Here is a 12,628-nt window from a genome sequence, read left to right on the forward strand (position 1 = left end):
TGTAAAAGTTTCAAAAGTTATCAACAGGATAGACTGACAAGCAGACACACAATTCCTCTCAACAAGTCTATGCCTTGTTTTCATGTGGCAAGCAGGGTAGAAATTTAAAAGTCTTTTGCAGAAGAGCTGTCAGGATGAAAAAGGTAGTTTTATAAGTATTAAAATATAGAGATATTAAAATTATTTTTGCAAGGAAAGATATTTTCAATAGTTCTTGCTTTTGGCTTTACAGCACTGAAGATAAGCTAATTTTTTTCTCAAGATAGACAATTACTCTGAAAGTACAACTGAAATGAATGCTTATATATATTATTAACTTGATATGATTAACTTATTAACTTTTCTGAATTATATTCACTGGGCACTCTAGAGTTCATGCTTACTTATACAAAGTAATATATTTGTCATTTGTATTTTTTTGATGAACAAATGTAAACAAGAGACTAATAGCAGTAATAATGCCATACTAAAAAACAAGTGCTTTATATAGCAATCTATTTTACATATGCAGTATTGAGGCATTAAATATATTATTTCACTTTACAGAATTTGTTTTTACTTTTCATTTTCTCACACACAGAACATTGAAAAGAAAAAGCACTGAAAAATACCTTTGAGCCAGCTGCATCTGGAATGTCACAAGAAATCTAGATTCTTAATATATTTTTAAATTCTAAGATATTAAGATAAGAACTGAAAGCCTTTGACATTAACTGTAGGTGAAACCAATATTTGAAGTATTTACAATTCACTAAATCAAATAATATGCAATAGATAGCAATTCCAGTGCAGATTTTCCCTGTCTTCCATGCTTTTCTAAGTATGACAATGGTGGCACCTGAAACATCTACAAGACAATTTCTTTCTCTTTTTTTTTTTTTTTTTTTTTTTTTTTTTTTTTTTTTGTTTGTTTGTTTTCATCTGATCCTGAGATCAGCTTGGTTGGTCAGTCCATGGTGCTAATACCACCAAGGTCATGGCTGCTCCACGTATGGGCCATTCACTTAAGAGTTGGACTCAGTGATCTTGTTGTGTCCCTTCAATTCAATAATTTGTGTATTGTTCGGTTTTCTCCTGAAACTTGAAGATAGTTCATTAACTTTCAACACCTACTCACAATGCAAACACGACAATTGGTGTTGCAAAGCTCTTACAGAAAATGTTCATGCTTCACAAAACCATGGGCTTCAGTTTGGTTGCTCACCTATAACACCGATGTGAACTACCTGAACCGAACCGATCTGCAGGACTTTGTTGGATGTGTCCAAATGAGCCACTAAAGCCCTTTTTGTTCTCTTACCTCTTAAATGTTCGTGGCTGTAGAAGAGCATGACATCTTTGACAAACAGATGAACCCAAGCCTGAAGAATTTTAAACAATTTTGACAAAATGTAAGCAACCTATGTGACTGAGTTTTTGAGCCTAGGCTAGTGCATTACTTTTAGATGTTAAGTCACTGTATCACTACTATGTTTCAGTGTCCATCTTTTTTGATTCTATTTGTTTCCATTTGATTCCTTTTTTTCATATAGTTTTGCTACAGCAAAGATGTTTGGTAACATATTTTTATGTGTAAGGCTGGGCCTTATATGTTTTTAATTTATTTTTCTTTCTCTACTTGTAGCTGTACAAGCAGAATAAGAATTACTTCCCTCAGAAGAAGAAATTATTATTTCAGTTTGGAATCCAGGAATAAATGAAACAAAGCTGTTGTCAAACCACTGTAAGCAGCACATAAATAAAAGTCAGGGTCAGTATGCTATTAAGTAAGGCTGTCCACTTGCTATTAAGAAAAGCAAAATTTCTGGGGGCAAGGCAGCAGGACCTTAAAAACTCTGCTGTTTCTGTATTTGCTTAATATAAAAGACTTAATAAGCTAGGGTTGTTTCCCAAAAGAGATTGCAAGAGGCATTCATATTTGAGTTCATGAAAGGAAAAAATATACTTTTTTCTGTAACTTCCTTTCAAAATATCCAAATGATTTTGTGCTCTTTCAATCATACTTTCAGGATTTCTCTTCTGGGTACACAGTCAAATTCAGCATCCTTCTTTCTTTGAGGTGAATTCCTGACTTCCCAGACCACCACAACATAGAGGGCTGGCACCCAACCCTAGTGTCAAGCATGCACTCAGGGACAGGTTTTGCTTTCCATTTATGTTGTGCTTCATGTGATTCCCAGGTAGCCATGGAGAGGTTTTTCCAAACATATGGTCTCATTGCGGGTGCAAGCCAAAGTGTACGAAAAGCTGGGCAGACACTCCCACTGATATTCATGGTCCTGTTCCATCTGCTGCTCCTGAGGAGCCATCCATGCCCATCACTTCTGCAATTCCAGGAAATGCTGAAGTCATTTACCATTTATATTAAAATGCATCAAGTGTATGTAAGTTGCCAAAAATATATTATGTGGTTGGTTGTAAAAGTAGGTGGCAGGCACAGCAAACGAGATTGCTGTATTCCAGTTTTACTAGGGTGTCATTTCCCCCTGCCTCTTCAAGGAAAGTAGCATTAAGCTTTAATAAATTGATATAATCTATAATTAAAATATCAGACCCAATTGGCTCCTGAATATATTACTTGCCCAGGGATAGGTTCAGTGATGTGGTGACTGAGATCATTCTGCCTTTTGAATGTAGAAGGATTATTTTCTACTTCAGAAGCCTGATTTTCAATAAGACTTCCACTCCTAAGTCACTTGGATATTTCTGAAAAAAGAAATAGTCATACCACCTCCCTCTTTTGGAAAGGAAAACACTGGAGGAAAACACTGTTTTCTAAGAACACAGCTAATTAAAAGGCATGGCAATGAAAACAAACAAATAAAACTTAATACAGATTTAGACTAAATAGAAGGGGTGGGATTGAGTTTCTCTCTGGAAGAAAACCCTGCTGGCGTCAGTCAGCTTAGGGCAGGAGCGAATCTATCCCACGGTTTCTGTTTAACCTACACAAGCAGGAGAGGCTTGTGGAAACACACAAGGGAAACACTCAGAAAGGCCATTGTAGCCTGCTAATGAGATAAATGTCCCTGATGTCTCCTGATAGTCCACAGGGAAAACAAGACTTCTCCAGAGGGTGATTCAGAGCGTGTAGCAGAATTCGGTGCTTTCTCTGGAGAATCCTCTTTCTTTCCAGAGACTGCAGGAATTACTCCACTAGTCCTAAAGTTGCTATTGGAAATGCCCACTAAAAAGCACGGGCAAGGAACTGACAGAAAATCAGTCAAAGCCAACAGTGTCAAGACCTTACTTCTGAGGAGAAACCAAACCACAGTACACTGTGCTATACCCAAGGCAGGCTCAGAGGGTAGGCAGACCTCTATCTCCTCCTTAACTGGTCTCACTCAGAGAGCAGACATTTTTCTAGTGGAAATCTCAGGGTTTTCCACTTTGTAAATCTCAAGTTTAAGTTTCCAAAATAGCGAACTCTCTGCTATAGCTAATTCTCACATCTTCTAGGCTTGTCACAGTGAAGCTGGGCAGTCTTTAGTCTCGTGGTGGCTGCTAGTCTCACAGCCACCTCCACTTCTGAAAAGCTTCCTTTGAGCATCTGCTCTGCATTTGTCCACTCAGAAGGTTCTTCTGTATTATTTTGGTCTTCAGTAGCAATTGGCCCTTTGGTAAAATGAGTCGCATAAATTACATAATCAGGATTTCCTGGAAATTTGCAGGACTCCATGGTTTGTCCCCTTCCATCTGTTTTCCAGAGTTCTACCAGGCTTAGAAAACAAAAAACAGTGTGGTAACTACCACCAAGGGCCCCTGGCATCTTCTGCTCCATCTCAGCAAGAGGTTAAGTTATGCAAAACTTTGCTATACTTTCCCATTTTACTCTATAACATCATGATTTTTACCATCATAAAATAAAAATCAAAACCAAGTTTTCCTCTCTTCTCATTAAGACATGTACTACATTTTTAAGATTGTCTCTTGAGAAAATTTTATGGAAAAATATTACAGAATATACAGCAGATGTTTATGACCTCCAATTCCAAGCAAGTTCCAATCTTGAAACTTAATTGTGGCACATTTACACTGAATTTAGGGAAGCTTTGCCCGGATGAGTGTTGCCAGTCCCAATCCATATTTGTTTCTGTATTTTTTAGCATTTACATTAAGTACAGATGGACTCGAACAGAATCCAAATCTAAATTAAATCAAAGTTTCAATTACCTGTCTCCAAATGCTCGAGTTTTTCTTGCATCTAAAAAGGAAGTGGTAGACAATGAAGTGAATATGTTTCAGAAATGCTCAGAGCTGTCTCCAATTTTACTAGGTGTTGCTGGGGCTCATTGTTTTTTGTAGGGGTGACATTGCTATAATCCATCTTGCCTAAATGGGGATATACAGTAAAAGTTTCTCTCTTTGTTGCTGAAAAATAGAAACCTAAACCCAGAAATTCCTACATTCTGTTTATATATATGGTCACTAAAGGAGAAAAAGAACAGCCTATTTTGAAACTTCAGACACACTTAGAGTTAAAACACCTCTCTGACAAATCTTATCTGTTAAGGGGCAGGCAGATGGTTAGAGTACAAAAGGATGTGGCTTAGATTTCTCTTACCAATATAAGCATTTTTCCTTTTACATGTAAAAATTGTATAGGTTCTTGCCTGCTTGAAAATATAGCAGCACATTTACCTAGCAGAAAGGAAGGGTTTTTAAAGGGTTTTTAGTTCAAATTATGCTGTGGAATGATCTTGGAATCAAATGACATTACAGACTGAAATGAGATGGAAATAATGAAAACAGAAGCAACACTTTGTCTTTCCCAGAAACACTCCACTGGTAGCTCCAAATCAGAGCTTTAAAAAAATGTCTTATGTAAAAGTAATAACAAGGTCAAGATTTTGATTTCTGTAATTTGATCCATTTTACATAATTTTTTCTTTTTTCCTTATTGGAATGTAAATATTACTTCTGGAGATTTGTTTCTGCAAGCCTGTTTTAGAATGTATTTTACAACTAGTGGTGTCAAATCTGTTCTCTATTCATTTGAGTTACAGAAGACTGTGATGTATGGACAGTAAATTTCATTTTTCAACTGGTTCTATAGGAATGTGACATTTATGAATGGCCTAATTCCAACTACACAGGCATCTGTATATGTCTTTAAATACAATGAACAACACGTAAGGTCTGGAATAAGAAAACAGAAAATTCATGGATGGCTGCAGCTTACAGAGTGCAGTTAATTAAGTAGATGAAGAAACCTCCATAGCTTCCACTGCTTTTCTATATGTTTTATTTTTGAGAAGTAGGTTATACTCTGAAATTCAATTCCTGTTGATAAGTTCCTAAAAAAGTCCATGCTAAAACCAGTAATTATTATTAGCATGAGAAAACCCATTCTGGGTCACAGGTAAAGTTCATCAAGCTCATTACCTTGTGCTAGCAGTTGTCAATGACTTAGGGAGCAAATGTAAAAAATGAGGAACTCATAAGCCAAATAAGCTGTTTCTCCTGGAAGCAGGCTTGTGGAGAAGGAAGCTGACTACAAAAGGGAATGATGGTGAAAGGAAAAGAGTCATGACTTGTAATTCATGAGAGGGCACCTTAGGGGGGTTTTAGGAATAATGAAAGAGAGAGAAAGAGATAAAGAGACCCCCTGACCCTGCATAGAACCCTGTACAACAGGACTCCATAGACACCTGTAATTCCCTGCAATGTCCCAATCTCAGGTGACACCCTCAGTGAAACAGAATTCCTCAAGCTTTTCTTCCATCTCAGTCTTTCTTCACTTTCTGAAATGTCCCATCTCCTAAACTCATGCTGTTTCTCCCATTACTCCCTTCTTCCACCAATGTATCTTTGCAATTCACTTTGATGTCACCACAAAATTCAGCTTTTTGCCCCAGGGATGCAGATAAATAAGTTTCTTTGCTTGTTTTCTTTTTTTGCTTTCTTCCTCCTCCTCCCACGCCCCCAGCCTTCAGGACAAGAAAATATAATGCATATGCCATTGTCAAACTAGAACTGATTTCAAGAACAAGAATGTTTGCAGCAAACTTTCCTCTGATTACCTTCCCTTGTTAATGTTTTTTCAGTGGGGTCTCAGATGCTTGAACTGGAACAGGCTGGAATGTGATGAAAGTGGGAGAGAAGTTGCCTCTTTCAATCAAACTTCTGCTGTAATTTCCATTAATTTTCTGAGCAAAAAGCTGAATCATGACAGACACAAAATAGTATTTTCCAGCTATGGCTCAGCCTGTTTACATCAGCTGGAGCAGAATTTTAAACCATTTCACATCAGTGCCGTAGAGAAGATTTCTTTCCTTCCTTCTAGACTATGCAGTATTCTAGAGAGACTTTCTGGAAAAATAATGGATAAGAAGTGATTGAGGCATAAACCAGTAATTTTACTGATTTAATAGTCATAGAAATTATTTGATGCAATTTCATAAACTTGATGATAAACTGAATGACAGAGGATGACAAAGATGCTCAATATACTAGCAATGAAAATATGAGAGACTTTTTTCAGTCAGTGTTTCATCTCATAGGCCTGATTTTAAAGGAGATACTGAGTGTCACTGATTCCAATGGCAATGGCTATTTCTGTTTGATGGATTGAAGCCTGAACTGGTAAACTCTTCAGGGAAAGGTGATTATTTTACGTCCCAAAATTACAAAATTGTTGGTAGCAGAAAGGACCATCTGATTCAACCCACTTTAAGCAAGGATGCCTAGTGGTAGCAGGATCATGTACAGATGGATTTTTAAGATCTTCAGCAGTGTAGACTTCAGCACCTCTTGAGGCAAGCTATGCCAGGGCTCAGCCATCCTCACAGTGGAAAGTTCTTTCTGACATTCAGAGTGAACCTCCTGTGTTTCAGTTTGTGCCCACTGCCTCTGGTCCTGTCACTGGGCACTCTGAAAAGAACCTGGCTCCATGCTCTGTGCACCATCTTTTCAGTATTTATATGCATGATGTGATCCCTCCTGACTCTTCTTCTCCAGGATGAACAGTCCCTTCTCTCTCACCCTTTCCTCCTAGGAGAGATGCTCCAGTCCCTTTATTATCTTAGTGGTCTTTTGTTAAGGATTCTCTCTGGGGCACACTGAGGAGCCCAGAGCTGTACCCAACACCCCAGGTGTGGCCTCCACACTACTGTGGGAAGGATCACATCTCTCATTCTGCTGGCAAAACTTTGCCTAATGCAGCCCAGAATACCATCTTTGTGGCCTTCTTTGCCATAAGGGCATGTTTGTGGTTTATCTTAATCTGGTGTTCATCAGGACACCCAGTTCTTTTTCTGCAGAAAATTGGGTGGCCCCTAGAATATAATGTGCAAGGGGTTTTTCCTTTCCGGGTTCAGGAGTTTTCAGTTCTCCATGAACTTCAAGAAATTCCTGTCAGACCACCTTCCCAGGCTGTTGGGATCTGTATAGCAGCATCCCTCTGGTGTTGGCCACTCCTTCCAGTTGTGTATCCTCAGCAAATTTTCAGTGTCCGCCTAACTCCATAGTCCAGATCCAGTCCAAATTAATGAAAATGTTTAACAGGACTGGGCTCGATATTGACCCTTGGGTACACTGCTTGTTGCCAGCCTTCTTCTAGGATTTGTGCCACTTATCACCACACCATGTTCAGGTCACGTAAGAAATAACCACACTTAAAAGAAACTCTTCCCGCAGTGGTTTTTCAATAACTAGGTTGTAGGTAGCAGAGAAGTGGAGAAACCCAAGGACATCTTCATTTCAATGTAAGAATTTGCAGAGCCTCACACTTCTACGGGTCTGCAATGTAGGTCGTTCATGTTTTGGTGTTTTCTCTTTTACATCTTAAATTTGTTGATTTTCATCTATTTGTTGGATAAATAATCTATCTGGAGATCTCTGTCAGAAGATTTATTCCTTGGAAGACTAACACTAACATAAATTTTGTTGAGAAATATGAGGGGAATCAGGACCATGACAGAAAAAAAGTCAAAATTCTATTAAAATGTTATGAACACCTAAGTAATCAATAATTGCAGAGCTTTCTCTATACAGGAAAGAGTTAAGATATTACCTAGGTACAATGGTAAGCTATACTGTCCCACCACTTCCTACATCTAGTGAAATGTGATTTTTTATGGAGAGAATGAAGTGACACTTCTTGTGTGCTTGATTTTGTGTCTTAATGAAAAGTGTTAAATGCAATAGCTAACAGAGGCATCTTTGCCTTTTCTTTTCAGAGGTGCTGATCTCTCTTCCAGTTGCTAATATTTGAAAATTATTTTACATGAATAATCGCTTGTGCTATTTTTATCCATTTTAGTGTCACAGAATCATAGAATATGCTGCATCTGAAGGGACCTGTCAGGACCACTGAGTCCAACTCCTGGCGCTGCACAGCACCAGCCCAAGAATCACAGTGTGTGTCTGAGGGCTTTGTCCAAATGATCCTTAAACTCTGCTCTGCTTGGTGACCATATCCCTGGGGAGGTGTTCCAGTGCTCAAGCATCCTCTGGGTGAAGAACTTTCTCCTGATATCCATCTTAACAGTCCCCTGACTCTGCTTCAGGCCATTCCCTCAGGTCCTGGCACTGATCACCACAGAGATCTGTGCCTGCTGCTCCTCTTCCCCTCAGCAGGAAGCTGCAGACTGCAGTGGGGTGTCCCCTCAGTCCCCTCTCCTCCAGGATGAACAGACCAGGTGACCTCAGACTCTCCTCTTAAGGCTTCCCCTCCAGACCCTTCACCATCCTCGTGGCCCTCCTTTGGATGCTCTCTAGCATAATGTTATAGCTTAATAACTTATTAATAGCTTAATGTTGCTTTTGTATTTTGGTGCCCAAAACTGCACACAAGACCCAAGGTGGATTTAATTGAATTTAGTCAAAAGTCTTCTCAGGCTCTGGGGGATTACCAGGTGGACTGATAAGTGATTCCCTGAGGTGACTTTCCTCATGCTAAAAATCAGGCTGGGTCTTGCTTTGGTTTTTTTTTAATTATTATTTGGTTTGTTTATTCTAATTTCTTAGATTAAGGTTATAATATTTTAAATTCTTCAGAACAACAGAATCATTGTACAAAGAGGATATGAAGTTGTTATTAATCCCAGGCACATAACCCAAACATATGCATGAATAAATCAGCAGTTGCATGTTTGTGCACACACACTCTCTTATTCTCCCTTTCTTTTTAGGATGAATTCTCTTCTACTCAATTGGTTTATGTTGTTTCAATATTTTAGTTGATTGCTATAGAGAAGGCTGTAAATATACACAACGGGCTTGCCAGGTACAAGAAATACATGCAGGCTCATTTTCTAAGGCGGTGTTTTCTGTAAAGTCTCAGTAGACAAATTGCAAATGCCAACAACACAAATGCAAAGTGATGTGCTTTTTGCTGCTGCCTTTTTGAGGAAAATGGGGGTCTCATTTATTTATTTATTTCTCCATTTATTAATACAGTATCTGCAAAGCACCTGCAATGGCAGCCTCTTCGACAGCCTGACTGGCACCCTGGTTTCCATGGCAACTGGAGAAAAGGGAACTTAGTGAAATGAAAGCGGTGAATGCCTCAGCTTTGCTGGTAGCAGGGGAAAAAATAAAGGAGGCCTCATTTACATTCTGGTGCATAAATCAGCTAAGAGATGTTTCCTGAATAATTCCTGGTGGTTTGAAACTGCACATTCATGGGGGGATTATATTTTTTTTATTGGGGAGAAACTGAAATTCCTCCCAGCATTTTATCAGTAAAAATTTGTGGTGGTGGGGGTAGGAGGGGGGGAATACAATTGATCAACTGGAATATTGAGCTAATTGTTCTGTCTGCTCTAAAAGTAATTAAATGGATTATTAAATTATAATTGCTGAAACAAGGGAGTTAGAAAGTTTTCTTCATCTGTGACACAAATATGTTGAGTCGAGGAAACGTCTGCTATGCTAAGTGACCCATTTCTAAACAAGCAGTTTAAGAAAAGGAAGAAATCTAAATGCAAACAAAGCTCCTTTTAGTATCTTCGACAATTTCTTGACAATAATACATTCCAAGGGGATGTGCATATTCTCTGATTGTAAGACTTCTGCCCTTTGGTTTATAGCTTCCCTCCATACAAACAGGGCCTTAATCCTGAGGCTTTGAAGTGTATTCACACTTACAAGAATGGCAGCTAAGGAACATCAAAGTTCCTTACAAATAATAAAAAAGGGTATTTTTTATGTAGAGTTAATGAATGACTTTGTTCCTAAAGTGTTTTAAGGGACAATTATTTTATTTTCAGAGAAGTATCTAATTTTATAATTCATCTATCATTTTGTGAAAAATCAGCTTAAAACAAAAATTATCTAATACCCTGAAAACAATTTCCTGGCTTTAATTTTAGACTGCCCATTAAGCATCTGCCCACACCCAGTCAGAAGTCCAAAACTATTAGTTCACTATTGCCACCCTTTCAGGATGAGGATTTGGTCTGGCAGGGTGAATCCCGGATTCTTGTAGAATGTGGGAGAACCAGGCACAGATGAAGCTGGGGGTGCAACAAGCCAAAGGGCACCTCAGCCATTCCCAGGTTGAAGGTGGCAGGTGCTCTGAGGCCGCCAGGCTGCAGGCAGGAAAGAGAACAAGTTCATGTGGGCTGCAGAGTTCAGTGCCTTTATCTCTCCTCTGACCCATAAGTTCACCTTGCAAAAGAAGTGACCTTCTTAGGGGCTCCTTTACCAAGGGAGCAAAAGAAATTAAATTCTGTTTTTTTCAGCAAAAGAAGTTAATTTCTGTTTTTTTTCTGTACTGAACTCATCAAGACCAGTTCCAATGATTCCATTAGAAAGCATGCCAAGAATTTATAGCTTTAATGTTAAGTAAGATGATTTCATCTTAATTTTGTGACATTTGATACTTTTATTTAAAGCCAGTTTACTGGAATCATGAGATTGCATGAACATGCCTACTTTAAATTTTTTTAAAAGAAACTTAAATATCTTGGTTTGCAATCATGAAACCTAAAGACCTTGAAAACATGAGGTAAATATCAAGAATAAAAAATTTAGAATAAATGCATCTTGCCTTTGAAGATAAAAGCATGAAGGTTTTTGAAAGCATTCTGAGTCCATTTTATCATGCATGGCTGCAGAGGATTAACTTATCAAGGAAGCGCTACCAGACTGTTTGGGGGTTTTTGAGAGAGTTTATAATTTTGTTTTTCTGTGTGAATACATGTAAAATATAAAAATACTCAGGACATGCTTGATTACATCACTATTGTACAGTAATATGAACCCTGTTGATTTATTTGCAAGGATACCTTTCATTTTGGGTCTATAAATGCCCTGATAGATATCAGCAAAGAGCAGATGTCTTCACAAAAGACGTTTGAAAGCTGCCTCCCTCCTGCCAGAAGCTTTTCACACTCTCACTCTGTCTGGCTTCAGTGGGATTGCTCGGTGGGAGAGAGCTCTCTCCGTGCCTGTCCTGCTGCTGCTGGAAGAAGACTCACACAAGCAGTTCTGCACTGATCAGTGCGTTTGCTCGACTCCAGCAGCTACAGCCCTTTAGGAAGACCACCTCCCAGCGCCTGTAGAAGGATATATATGCAGAGCATTTGAGCTGGATAGATGACTAGACTAGGTGTTGGCAGTGCCTAAGCTCTGAGGGATGGCTCTCAGGACACAGCTGGAGCTCAGTGAGGCAGCCTTGAGTCATTGATGTGGCACCAGAGTAAGGGTGGAATGGTCACAGAGAAGTGTCTGGAAGTTTTTTGGTATGACTGCTGGTGAGAGTGGATTTTTAACAGGTTGACCCAGGTCCAGGTCAAATCCAGTCTGGTCCAGTCCAAATCCAATCTGGTCTTGTCCTCGCCAAATGAACTGTGACAGATGGCAGAGATCTCACAATGCCTCTTCCAGTTAGAGGATCTTTATGGGTCATGACACTAAGCAGAGAGACACTGGAGACTAGAAAATATAAGTGTGCAAAAAAAAAAAATCACAAGCCTGGAGGACTTTTTCATCATAGTCACTGTGTGATGAAACAAACTGCCAAAACCAGACTTAGCTTGTTATTTATTTTGTTTTGGGGACAACAAAATAATATTTCCTGCCTGCTTGTGTTGTAAAAAAGCATTTTTCAAAGATATTTCATTTTTATGTTGCAATGCTCCAAATACTAACAGGCATAGTACCACCATTATTTTACATGTTTAAGATAGCCTCTACTGAATTTTGCAATTGCAGAACTTTAGTTTTAGTGTATGAGCACCACAGATCAACTGTCCTATTTGACAAATAACTGCAATGATATTCAATGATATTCAATGATATTCAATGATATTCAATGATATTCAATGATATTATTTGCCCAGCTCTTCTACTGCTACAGCAGTAGGAAAACAGCATAATACAATTGTTGATGGACTAATCGGATGGATTTTTTTTCCTGGAAAAAGATCTTTTGGTAAGATATTACTAGTAGAAGGAACTCATTATTCTCATTCTTGAACATGGTAAAACATATATCTGTCTACTTCTGCCTCCCATATTTTTGGAAAAATTTTAAGTGATTAGATTTACCTCCTTGGTTATTTTTTCTAGTTTTTCTAGTATGACATTAGGAACTAGTCCTGTTAGAACTGCTAACATATCAAACCCCTAAGTGGCTTTAAACAGGTACAAAATATGCTCTAAAAAGAAAGAAAGAAAA

Source organism: Zonotrichia leucophrys, chromosome 3 (genome assembly GCF_028769735.1).
Source record: "Zonotrichia leucophrys gambelii isolate GWCS_2022_RI chromosome 3, RI_Zleu_2.0, whole genome shotgun sequence".
NCBI lineage: Eukaryota > Metazoa > Chordata > Aves > Passeriformes > Passerellidae > Zonotrichia > Zonotrichia leucophrys.